Consider the following 13,248-nt stretch of genomic DNA (forward strand, 5'->3'; position numbering starts at 1 on the left):
CTGCAACAAGTTGACTTTTCCTAGCATTAAAGCTTGCAGGCTTAGGGCCCTCATCAATCAAAGTCTTAATTTGCAGCATACGCTTTGCAAAAACCCTCAACCTATTCCCGATGTCAGAACATTGTTTACTGATCACACCTGTGCACCTTCAAATGGAACTCTAACTCCATCTCCAGTAAAGAATAATCTCACGCTTTGCAAAAACCCTCAACCTACTCCCGATGTCAGAACATTGTTTGCTGATCATCGGTTCACAGCTATGAACATACTTAACAATGACATTAAAGTGTTCAGAAATATCTCTAAAGAAGTCTACAGAGAGATAACAGAACTGATTACATTGGAAGACTTCAGGGAAAACGAACAGCTTAAACAGTACAGGGATACACAGTGTCAACGAATTGATATGTTTCGAGAGATTAGTTCAATTCTACAATCCAACCCTTTAATCTGCAACAAGTTGACTTTTCCCAGCATTAAAGCTTGCAGGCTTAGGGCCCTCATCAATCAAAGTCTTAATTTGCAGCATACGCTTTGCAAAAACCCTCAACCTATTCCCGATGTCAGAACATTGTTTACTGATCACACCTGTGCACCTTCAAATGGAGCTCTAACTCCATCTCCAGTAAATAATAATCTCACGCTTTGCAAAATCCCTCAACCTACTCCCGATGTCAGAACATTGTTTGCTGATCATCGGTTCACAGATATGAACATACTTAACAATGACCTTAAAGTGTTCAGAAATATCTCTAAAGAAGTCTACAGAGAGATAACAGAACTGATTACATTGGAAGACTTCAGGGAAAACGAACAGCTTAAACAGTACAGGGATACACAGTCTCAACGAATTGCTATGTTTCGAGAGATTAGTTCAATTGTACAATCCAACCCTTTAATCTGCAACAAGTTGACTTTTCCCAGCATTAAAGTTTGTAGGCTTAGGGCCCTCATCAATCAAAGTCTTAATTTGCAGCATACGCTTTGCAAAAACCCTCAACCTATTCCCGATGTCAGAACATTGTTTACTGATCACACTTGTGCACCTTCAAATGGAGCTCTAACTCCATCTCCAGTAAATAATAATCTCACGCTTTGCAAAAAACCTCAACCTACTCCCGATGTCAGAACATTGTTTGTTGATCATCGGTTCACAGCTATGAACATACTTAACAATGACCTTAAAGTGTTCAGAAATATCTCTAAAGAAGTCTACAAAGAGATAACAGAACTGATTACATTGGAAGACTTCAGGGAAAACGAACAACTTAAACAGTACAGGGATACACAGTCTCAACGAATTGCTATGTTTCGAGAGATTAGTTCAATTGTACAATCCAACCCTTTAATCTGCAACAAGTTGACTTTTCCCAGCATTAAAGCTTGCAGGCTTAGGGCCCTCATCAATCAAAGTCTTAATTTGCAGCATACGCTTTGCAAAAACCCTCAACCTATTCCCGATGTCAGAAAATTGTTTACTGATCACACCTGTGCACCTTCAAATGGAGCTCTAACTCCATCTCCATTAAATAATAATCTCACGCTTTGCAAAAACCCTCAACCTACTCCCGGTGTCAGAACATTGTTTGCTGATCATCGGTTCACAACTATGAACATACTTAACAATGACCTTAAAGTGTTCAGAAATATCTCTAAAGAAGTCTACAGAGAGATAACAGAACTAATTACATTGGAAGACTTCAGGGAAAACGAACAGCTTAAACAGTACAGGGATACACAGTCTTAACGAATTGCTATGTTTCGAGAGATTAGTTCAATTGTACAATCCAACCCTTTAATCTGCAACAAGTTGACTTTTCCCAGCATTAAAGTTTGCAGGCTTAGGGCCCTCGTCAATCAAAGTCTTAATTTGCAGCATACGCTTTGCAAAAACCCTCAACCTATTCCCGATGTCAGAACATTGTTTACTGATCACACCTGTGCACTTTCAAATGGAGCTCTAACTCCATCTCCAGTAAATAATAATCTCACGCTTTGCAAAAACCCTCAACCTACTCCCGATGTCAGAACATTGTTTTCTGATCATCGGTTCAAAGCTATGAACATACTTAACAATGACCTTAAAGTGTTCAGAAATATCTCTAAAGAAGTCTACAGAGAGATAACAGAACTGATTACATTGGAAGACTTCAGGGAAAACGAACAGCTTAAACAGTACAGGGATACACAGTCTCAACGAATTGCTATGTTTCAAGAGATTAGTTCAATTGTACAATCCAACCCTTTAATCTGCAACAAGTTGACTTTTCCTAGCATTAAAGCTTGCAGGCTTAGGGCCCTCATCAATCAAAGTCTTAATTTGCAGCATACGCTTTGCAAAAACCCTCAACCTATTCCCGATGTCAGAACATTGTTTACTGATCACACCTCTGCACCTTCAAATGGAGCTCTAACTCCATCTCCAGTAAATAATAATCTCACGCTTTGCAAAAACCCTCAACCTACTCCCGATGTCAGAACATTGTTTGCTGATCATCGGTTCACAGCTATGAACATACTTAACAATGACCTTAAAGTGTTCAGAAATATCTCTAAAGAAGTCTACAGAGAGATAACAGAACTGATTACATTGGAAGACTTCAGGGAAAACGAACAGCTTAAACAGTACAGGGATACACAGTCTCAACGAATTGCTATGTTTCGAGAGATTAGTTCAATTGTACAATCCAACCCTTTAATCTGCAAAAAGTTGACTTTTCCCAGCATTAAAGCTTGCAGGCTTAGGGCCCTCATCAATCAAAGTCTTAATTTGCAGCATACGCTTTGCAAAAACCCTCAACCTATTCCCGATGTCAGAACATTGTTTACTGATCACACATGTGCACCTTCAAATGGAGCTCTAACTCCATCTCCAGTAAATAACAATCTCACGCTTTGCAAAAACCCTCAACCTACTCCCGATGTCAGAACATTGTTTGTTGATCATCGGTTCACAGCTATGAACATACTTAAGTCATTGTTAAGTATGTTCATAGCGGTGAACCGATGATCAGCAAACAATGTTCTTACATCGGGAGTAGGTTGAGGGTTTTTGCAAAGCGTGAGATTATTATTTACTAGAGATGGAGTTAGAGCTCCATTTGAAGGTGCACAGGTGTGATCAGTAAACAATGTTCTGACATCGGGAATAGGTTGAGGGTTTTTGCAAAGCGTATGCTGCAAATTAAGACTTTGATTGATGAGGGCCCTAAGCCTGCAAGCTTTAATGTTGGGAAAAGTCAACTTGTTGCAGATTAAAGGGTTGGATTGTACAATTGAACTAATCTCTCAAAACATAGCAATTCGTTGAGACTCTGTATCCATGTACTGCTTAAGCTGTTCATTTTCCCTGAAGCCTTCCAATGTAATCAGTTCTGTTATCTCTCTGTAGACTTCTTTAGAGATATTTCTGAACACTTTAAGGTCATTGTTAAGTATGTTCATAGCTGTGAACCGATGATCAGCAAATAATGTTCTGACATCGGGAGTAGGTTGAGGGTTTTTGCAAAGCGTGAGATTATTATTTACTGGAGATGGAGTTAGAGCTCCATTTGAAGGTGCACAGGTGTGATCAGTAAACAATGTTCTGACATTGGGAATAGGTTGAGGGTTTTTGCAAAGCGTATGCTGCAAATTAAGACTTTGATTGATGAGGGCCCTAAGCCTGCAAGCTTTAATGCTGGGAAAAGTCAACTTGTTGCAGATTAAAGGGTTGGATTGTACAATTGAACTAATCTCTCGAAACATAGCAATTCGTTGAGACTGTGTATCCCTGTACTGCTTAAGCTGTTCGTTTTCCCCGAAGCCTTCCAATGTAATCAGTTCTGTTATCTCTCTGTAGACTTCTTTAGAGATATTTCTGAACACTTTAAGGTCATTGTTAAGTATGTTCATAGCTGTGAACTGATGATCAGCAAACAATGTTCTGACATCGGGAGTAGGTTGAGGGTTTTTGCAAAGCGTGAGATTATTATTTACTGGAGATGGAGTTAGAGCTCCATTTGAAGGTGCACAGGTGTGATCAGTAAACAATGTTCTGACATCGGGAATAGGTTGAGGGTTTTTGCAAAGCGTATGCTGCAAATTAAGACTTTGATTGATGACGGCCCTAAGCCTGCAAGCTTTAATGCTGGGAAAAGTCAACTTGTTGCAGATTAAAGGGTTGGATTGTACAATTGAACTAATCTCTCGAAACATAGCAATTCGTTGAGACTGTGTATCCCTGTACTGTTTAAGCTGTTCGTTTTCCCTGAAGTCTTCCAATGTAATCAGTTCTGTTATCTCTCTGTAGACTTCTTTAGAGATATTTCTGAACACTTTAAGGTCATTGTTAAGTATGTTCATAGCTGTGAACCGATGATCAGCAAACAATGTTCTGACATCGGGAGTAGGTTGAGGGTTTTTGCAAAGCGTGAGATTATTATTTACTGGAGATGGAGTTAGAGCTCCGTTTGAAGGTGCAGAGGTGTGATCAGTAAACAATGTTCTGACATCGGGAATAGGTTGAGGGTTTTTGCAAAGCGTATGCTGCAAATTAAGACTTTGATCAATGAGGGCCCTAAGCCTGCAAGCTTTAATGCTGGGAAAAGTCAACTTGTTGCAGATTAAAGGGTTGGATTGTACAATTGAACTAATCTCTCGAAACATAGCAATTCGTTGAGACTGTGTATCCCTGTACTGTTGAAGCTGTTCGTTTTCCCTGAAGTCTTCCAATGTAATCAGTTATGTTATCTCTCTGTAGACTTCTTTAGAGATATTTCAGAACACTTTAAGGTCATTGTTATGTATGTTCATAGCTGTGAATAGATGAGAATAATGACATTTTGCGAGCCAGCTTAGCAAAATTATCCATTATTGGTCATTATTTGTAAGCTCCAGAATTGCATTAGAAGTATACCTTTTGCAGATAAATATATTGGGGATGTTTTTCATCCAAAGGTCTAAGAGTAAGATTGACCACCTTATCTAGGAAGAGGCAACTGAGGAGTATTAACAAGCTTTCAGGGAAATTGGAATATATACTGAGCAGATGGTAGCCCTTCTTTATTGCCAAGCATTGGCTTGTTAAATCAAATGCTGCCCCAAGCTGCCAATGCCAAACCTAATCGGCGAACTGTTAAGAAAGTGTCATGGGCTCCTGAGAACAATCTATGTCAGGTCAGACTGTTCCTTGCAGAAGATGCACCTTTGCAGGCTGGGCAAATTGGTCTTCAAGATCAATTACATGCAAAAAAACCTTGGTTATGGCATTCAATAGAATCTGGACTTGATGATGATTTGCCACCAGGCTTTGGAAGAAGCACTCCAATACCATATAGACAGCTTGAAGTGTCCATTGAACCACAGACACCTTGGCGGTGCCCCCTAGGTTTGTTATCAACCCGTCATGGCAAGTGGTTGCTGGAGGTGAAAGTCAAGAGATTGAACTCTAGTATGGGCGTGAAGTGTGAATTTTGGAAGCTGTATACCCCCGACCATCTGATATTCCACCATGCCCGGCTGAGCCACCAGAAATTTGGGAAGGTTATGATGATTCTGGGACTCACCTAATCCCATTGATACCTATAGAAGAAGAAGAAGAAGCAAAAGATCTTGATGATGCCATTACATTGTTCAGCTCACATCAAAGTATGCAATGTTTGGGATCATTAGGGGATATATCAAGCGGGGCATCTCACACAATAGACAACAGTGATACTGGATTGTTACTGAATTCCACTAGAATGCCATCTTTCTGTGACAGCTCAGCCACTGCAAGAGTTGAACAAAACAGACACACAACCACATCTCAATATAATACAACAATTGAACCTGATGTTGCTGCAGCAGCAGCTGCTGCTTTTGTGGCAATAATGAGATCTAATGAAGAGGGGAGTATGATTGATCAAGATTTGCTGATTAAAATATTGAGTAACCCACAAATACTTGAAACACTGATTTCTCAGCACATCAAAAAGAATAATACACAAATGGAGTGTTCTCCTACTTCATTACCAGTTAACAAGAAGCCTAATGGGAATGAATCTACACACAAATTTGAAAATGTTGCAAGCTCTCCAAGTAATTGTAAACCCCAAGTTGCACCCTCTGTAAATGTTGGAACTAATAAAAATAGAGTATCCAATGGTGAAATTCCCTCTAGCCAAGCCCAACCATCTGCAAGTCTACCGATTTCAGATGCAAGAGTATTCATCACTTCCGAACTGGTGCCACGACCATCTGAAGGATTAGAGATCACAAATGGAAGGAATAATTCAATGCCAATGGCCTCCTCAGCTCCACTACCCTCAACCAGTGGGCATGCAATTTCACAAATGGTATCAAGGGGCTGCGTGCAGGCCCTTGGGCCCCCGGCCGCGCCACCAGCGGGCGGCGGGAGGGCCGTGGGTCGATTCTGGGAATCGACCCACGGCCCTCCCGCCGCCCGCTGGTGGCGCGGCCGGGGGCCGTTATTTTTTTTTTTTTTTTTTTTTAAATAAAACAATAATATACATTAAAATTTTTTAATATGTTTAAAAAAAAATCTTTTAATAAATAAAAAATAAAAAAAGTTTAATAATATTTTTTAATTTTTTTATAACACACATAATTATAATTAATTTTTTTGATATATTAATTTAAAAAAAAATATTAATTTTTTAAATTTTAAATTAAAATGTTAAAATTTGTTTTAAAAAAATTATATATATATATATATATATATATATATATATATATATATATATTTTAATGATTTATATTTTGAAATAAATAACATATTGTTTAAAAACAAAAGTTATAAAAAAAATAAAATTTAATTTTGATTAAAATATTTTAATAGATTTTTTTATTAATTTTTTTTAATAAATTAAAATTAATAATTTTTATTACTACTAATTAATGAATTTTTTCTTTCAAATTAAAAAAAAAAATTACATTTAAAAAAAAAATTATCTTTAATTTTTTTTTGTTTGTTTTTAAATAAATAATGAAATTTTAATAAAATTATTTATTTATTTATTTATTCTTAAATCAAAAAGACTTTTTTTTGTAAGTTGAAAATGTTCTTTAATTTTTTTTTTTTTTTTTTTATTGGAAAATACCTATATTTTTAAAATTTCGATATTTTTTTAGTTTTTTTTTTTTTTTTTTTTTAATAATTTGAGCTTAATTTTGTCTTTTTAGTTTGTTCTAAATGTTTTTAATATTAATTTTACTAGTTTTTAATTTTATTTTTTTGTTAATTTTCTATTTTTGTATAATCTAGTTTGGTTTTTTTTTTTTTTTTTTTGGCTAGTTTTTGTTAATGATTTTTTTAATCTTTATATTTTTACTTACTTAAATTTATATATATAATTTTTTTTTATTTTATTTTTTCCAAATTCTTTTATGATTAAACAATTTTTTTTTAATATTTTTTATTTATATTTTGTCTCATATATATATATTTTTACATTTATTTTTTAAGTAATCATCATTTTAATCTTAATTTCACTAATTTTTATTTTTTATTTTTGGTTAATTTTCCATTTTTTTTTTTAAATCTAGTTTGTTTTTAATTTTAATTTTTTTTAGTTTTTTGTTAATGTTTTTTTTAATTTTTCTATTGTTACCTACTTAATTTTATAGTTTTTTAAATGTGTTTTTTCTTCTTTTCCCAAATTTTTTTATGGTTTACATATTTGTTTTTTTTCCCCAATTTTTTTTAGATATGTTTTTTTTACTATTTATTTGTTTATAATTTGTAATTTTTTTCTAGTTTTTTAATTCTTATTTTTTATAGGTTAATTTTGTTTTGTTTTTTTTTTTTTTTTACATTTTACATTTTTATGATTGATTTTATTTTTGATGTTTGATTTTTTTTGTTTTGTGTTTTTTATTTTATGTTTTGTTTTTAGTATATATTTTTATTTATGTTTTGTTATTTTTATTTTTTATTTTTTTGTTTTGTGTTTTTTCATTGTTTTAATTTTAATTTTAATTTTTTGAAATTTTAATGTTTTTTGGGGTCATGATAAAATATTTTATGCTATTATTTTGAAATGTTGAAATTTCACCCTTGAAAAAAAAATTGTTATCCCAGCATCAACACTTTTCGTTTTGAGGGTGTTTTTTGCACAAAATTTACCATTGAGAAAAAAAAATTGTTATTCGAACATCAACACTTCGTTTTGAGGGCGTTTTTTGGACAATTTTTGCACCAAAAATTGGTTTTCACCGTCATTTTTAAAACATGTTGAAAATTTAGCTTGGAAAAAAAAAAGGTGTTATTCCAGCATCAACACTTTTCGTTTTTAGCACTGTTTTTGATGTTTTTTCGGGGTTTTTTGGCCAAAGTTCCTGTTTTGAGTTTATAGTTCCCGTTTCAAAGTTTACATTGTTTTATGCCAACCTTAATTACATTTCCCTTTCAATTTTGTTTGGTTTGGTTTTCATTTTGATTTTTGGTGTGCAACAGAGCATTGTTGTACAAGTGATAGGAATTTCCTGCAAGTTCATATTATTGTCTCTTGTTTTACCATGTTTTTAGATTTTAAATCACCTTTTTCTTAGTGGAGTTTCAGTAGAAAAGGGATTTGATGACCCTATCATCCAGTTATACTTTTGTTCCACTTACTTACAATGATATTATTTTTCATGGTTTTTTATTTTTGTGTTGGCAATACCATCTCCTGCCACAGTTATTTAACATACTTGTTATGGTTGCAAGTGGGCACATTCTACCTTTATGTGTGACATTTTGAAGTTTCTACTTTGTGGCTCATTAAAGTATTCAACAACTCGACCTCAGGTGCATAGGAGCTAATATTAGTATTTTGTTATCCTCTTGGTCCTTATAAATTAATTTTGGTTAATATTTGTTTCCAAAACCCTGACTTCCCTCACACTTAGGTAGTAACGATGATGGAGGATTTGGGGATTTTAATGTACGCTCAACGAATAAGCAAAATGTTCTATTCTAAAAACCCTCTTTTTTCTCCTCATTTCATTTGATAATCTGGTCCCTACTGTGGTGAAGGATTTTATTGTCAAATTTTCGTTTTAATAATTTTTCTCCACACCTCTACTTATATTATGTTGTCGTCCCTTTTTTTTTCTCACGAACCTAGGTATTTTTATTGTTGAATATTCAGATATAGAGGGAACGAATTTGGGTTTCTAAGCCTGAAATCATCCCTTGGGGTTTTTGTCTAGTCACTAGGACTTCAACTCTTTTCCCTAACCTTGTCTACATATATTGACTTCTTGTGGTTTTTGTAGGTCTTTTAGAAGGCTACTAGCCTCACTGGTCAACGTTTTTCAGGTACCAGGGTTTCCTATTTTAATTTCAGTTTGTGAGTATTTTGTGATTTGAGTGCTTGCAGTGATATAATTTATAGTAGTCATCCCTTTCTTTCATTTGTCAGGACAGTCTGTTAGATTCAGGATAGTCGTACAATTTCATATAGTTGAGGGGTTTTCCACAGATTTCTTGCCATTTATTCTTCATGATTTTCATTTCTACTCGATTTGCACTAATTAAAACAATTGATTCCCATTTTAGGTACTATGAGGAAACTTGGCACATCCTTTGTTGAGTTTGAGAAAGCTTAGAGTCTTGGACCTTCAACACTTTGACTCCAACAATTTTCTATAGGTTAGAACTCTTATGGATTTCTTCTCTCGTTTGGATGACTTGTAATGGCACAGGCTCGAGGACAAAATGTCCATGAGTCATAATTAGATTGTTCTTGTTGTTTTTCTCTGTTTTCTCAAATACTTTAGTTGGAAAAAGATGACTCTTTAATTTTATTATACAATGGTTCTTTGTGACCTCTCAGTCTAAACCCTGAAAGTTATTTTATATAAGAATTGTAAAGATTTTATATAATGCAATGGTTACTTATACTAAAGTCTTTCATATTTACTATATCCCTATTTTGGATTTTTTTTCCGAGGAAAAAATCGGTAACCTTTTATTTAAAAAATGAAAAGTTACACATTGCAGATGCATTGAAGCATTTCCATAAGCTGCCCATTGGGCATGAGTGCTTTTGCACCCCTCGCAACGTTACAAAAATAACGTGCAAATAGAAGAAAAAGAAAGGGAAAGAGAGAAGAGAGTAGGAGGCAAGAAAAAACTGAGTTTCAGTAGTGAGAAAATCTCACACTTCAGGTTTTTCTTCCCTTTTTCTTTTCGACCTTGCGCCACTCTCCTTGGGTGGGCTCGATCGAAGTTATGACTAACTGTGTTTTTGCTTTCTGAGAGCCTATTTCCTTGTCTGAATCTGAAGTCTTTGATTGGTGGTGCCTTTTGATCCCGCCCATGCTCTGATCCTCTGTTGTCTTCTCTGCCTGATTTGGGTGAAGCTGTGAAGCCCTGTTGTCTGATGTGGTTTCCTTCTGGGTCCCCATTCCTTGAGATGCCACTTCATTTTCTGTGGGTGTATCTTCCTCTTCTGCTTCTGATTCTTCATCCTCTGAGTTAGGAGGGGGAAATTTCCATCCTTTCCTCTGCTTCCCTTTCTGCTTTCTTTTACTGTTTGCTTTCTTGGCTTCTGGACATGTGCTTTGCAAGTGTCCTGTTTGTCTGCAAAGCCTGCATCTGAAAGCAGTGTTTTCATAGTCTAGTGCTTGCAACCAATTTTGTTGTTTGTAGATCAGCTTTATGTTGTCTGGCAGCCCTTTACTTAGATCTACTTCCACACAAATGCGTGCAAAAGTGTAGACCCTTTCATCAATCCTTTCCAGATCTGTTTTGATGTATTTCCCTATGTTGTTCCCAATTCCTTCCAAGACTCGTTCGCTCCAAAAGTGAAGGGGAAGGTTATATAGGCGAACCCAAACTGGCACTTTGGATACTGTCATTTTGTTTGGATTGAAATCAGGAAACCATGGAGTCATGAACAGCCCCGACGTTCCCCAGAACCAAGGCCCAGCACTGATGACTGTATCTCTGACTTCCCTAGATGCAAATCTAACTATGAAAAAACCCTTGGAGCATAGATGTATATCACATTCCATGGTCCAAGTGGTGAAAATCCAATGAAATAGATCCATTGGTTTTGGCCAAAAACTGTTGAATCGACATATTAGGGCCTGCGTTTCATAGGACTTAACAAAATCATCAAGCCCTGATGAGTCGAAGTTAAGGGCTGGAGTTTGCCCTAGCTGATCTACTATGTATGGCCTGGGTGTATATCCACCTTGATCTGGAGAGGACCCTGAATCTCTGTTACCTTGAAGAATGTTTTTGTAGGAGGAACCTCCCTTGGGTTGATGCTGTGATGCTGTCTTTTTCCCCTTGTCTCCCCCTGAGTTGCTTGGTTGTCCCTGAGGTAGGGCCCCTCCTCTCATCCTGAGGTTTAAAACAATGGTTTTTCCTGGGTTTATCTCATAACTTCCCAAGGTTCTGTTGTCCTGGAGGGACCACCTGCCACTGACTAAATGTTGGATTTGACCAGGATATCCGGTCAAAGCCCAGATTTGTTGTTTTAGCTGCAAGATAGTGCTTTCTGCATGTACCCAAACTAAAAAGGTTTTCCCCTCAAGGGTTTTAATAAAAATCTGAAATCGAGATGTTGTTACCTGATGTCTGCGGTTTGGCTGGGTTCTCGATCTGCCTAAACCAGTGTCACTGTTGATTGCCATGTGTTCTGGCTATAATCATTCTTTCAGATCTGACCTCTTATTGGGTCGATCTTCCATTTGCATGTCTCAGTCTGCGTACCCTCTGCTCAATCGATGCATATTTCCACCAATCTGCTGCCTGGGTTCTGGGTATTCTTGAATCTTGATCGGATCGGATAGATCCGGCCCAGATCTGCAAAGTTTGGGCCATGCAATTGTGTGATGGAGCAGATCTGCAACATGCAGTCCCTTATCTTTGCATGCAGGAGGCGGGAGTAGACGGCCAGTGATGGCGTGAGCGTAGGCCTGATGAACAGCAGACTGTCGCTCCAAACTGTCATAGATCGAGTCGAAACCCGTCAATTTTCCACCTCCGAATTGGGTTCTGAGCCCAGAGACAAATATTGTCTGCGGATCTCTGTCCTCATACAGCTTTGCGTGTTTCTCCTTCAGTTCGGCGTTAGATACATTTGGCGCCGTCATCTCTGGAGGCCATATGCTACCGCTTTGGAAGGGGAAGGCATTAGGGCACGCCTGCTGTAGTGCCTGGCCATCGGAGGGCGGGTTGTCGCACGCAGTATCCACACTCCCATTCTTCTTCAGCTGTAAATCTTTCGGGCACACGGCAGTCGCGTTGGCTGTGCACGCCATGGAGTTGCAGGGGGGCTGATACTCGGCTCCGTCCGGCTCTCTCGTCCCGTCAAGAAATAAACCAAAAAAACTATATCCCTATTTTGGATTGCTATGGTTTGTATCTTTTAATTATTTTTCTGATACCTTCTTGGTTATAGTTGGAATAGTAACAAGGATTGTTTCTCTGTCTACTTAGATATCAATAATTGATTGGCCTCAACCTATTTAATACTTCATTTATTTGAATATTTGTATTTGATTTCCACAAAAGAATTAGTTCCATGTGAATAATGGAGTGTAGGGTCAACAAACCCATAGTTGTTTATTAGTCAAATGGGGATATGTGTCTGTTCATTCTTACTGCATTTTTTTTACTATAGTTATTATAGTATACCCACTTTTTGTGTATATGGCTTTGTATAGTACCAGTAGTGACACTGTAAATTTTCTATTGCTCTTGGTTTATCCTTAAAAAGATATTGCATTGTTTTACTAATTTACCTAATACCTTATGAAGGAGATCACTCCTTCACTTATTAGACTAGAGATAATATACAAAATATCTCTCTATTTCTAAATAAGGTCGAATTATTATAGTTTTGAATTAAGGGTAATTTAACCCTTCGTTACTACCATTAAGGACAACAATCCTCATATTGTATAAAGACATATTATGGTTTGATAGTCTTCTGAAAATATTATACTATTTTGGTCAATCGGGTTAGATCACGTAGGTACCTATGGTATTTCTATTTAGTATCATTCTCTTTGACACACTTTTATCAATTACTCACAAATATATTATGGTTTTAGAGTTAAGACTATTCCACTATTAGTTAGAGCTTCCCCTTCAATAGTCTCAGAACTGTTACATAACTTATTTTATGATTAGATTTTATTCATCTTTCAAAATAACATACAACTCTAAACATCTTGTAATTATGTAACATCATAATTGTAATATAGTCACTATCATAGTTCCTTCTCGTTAAATATTTCTACTCGCATTTAATTCATTTGTTATTT

General features: G+C 36.1%; 1 pseudogene; it reads left to right on the forward strand.

Annotated features, from left to right (window-relative positions):
- The first annotated feature begins 4,806 nt into the window (after positions 1–4,806).
- On the forward strand, positions 4,807–11,643 carry LOC149140807 (zinc finger CCCH domain-containing protein 6-like; annotated as a pseudogene).
- Positions 11,644–13,248: the final 1,605 nt, after the last annotated feature.

Source organism: Pinus tabuliformis, chromosome X, assembly GCF_031772625.1.
Source record: "Pinus tabuliformis cultivar Carrire ecotype Pingquan chromosome X, CPIR1, whole genome shotgun sequence".
Classification (NCBI taxonomy): domain Eukaryota; kingdom Viridiplantae; phylum Streptophyta; class Pinopsida; order Pinales; family Pinaceae; genus Pinus; species Pinus tabuliformis.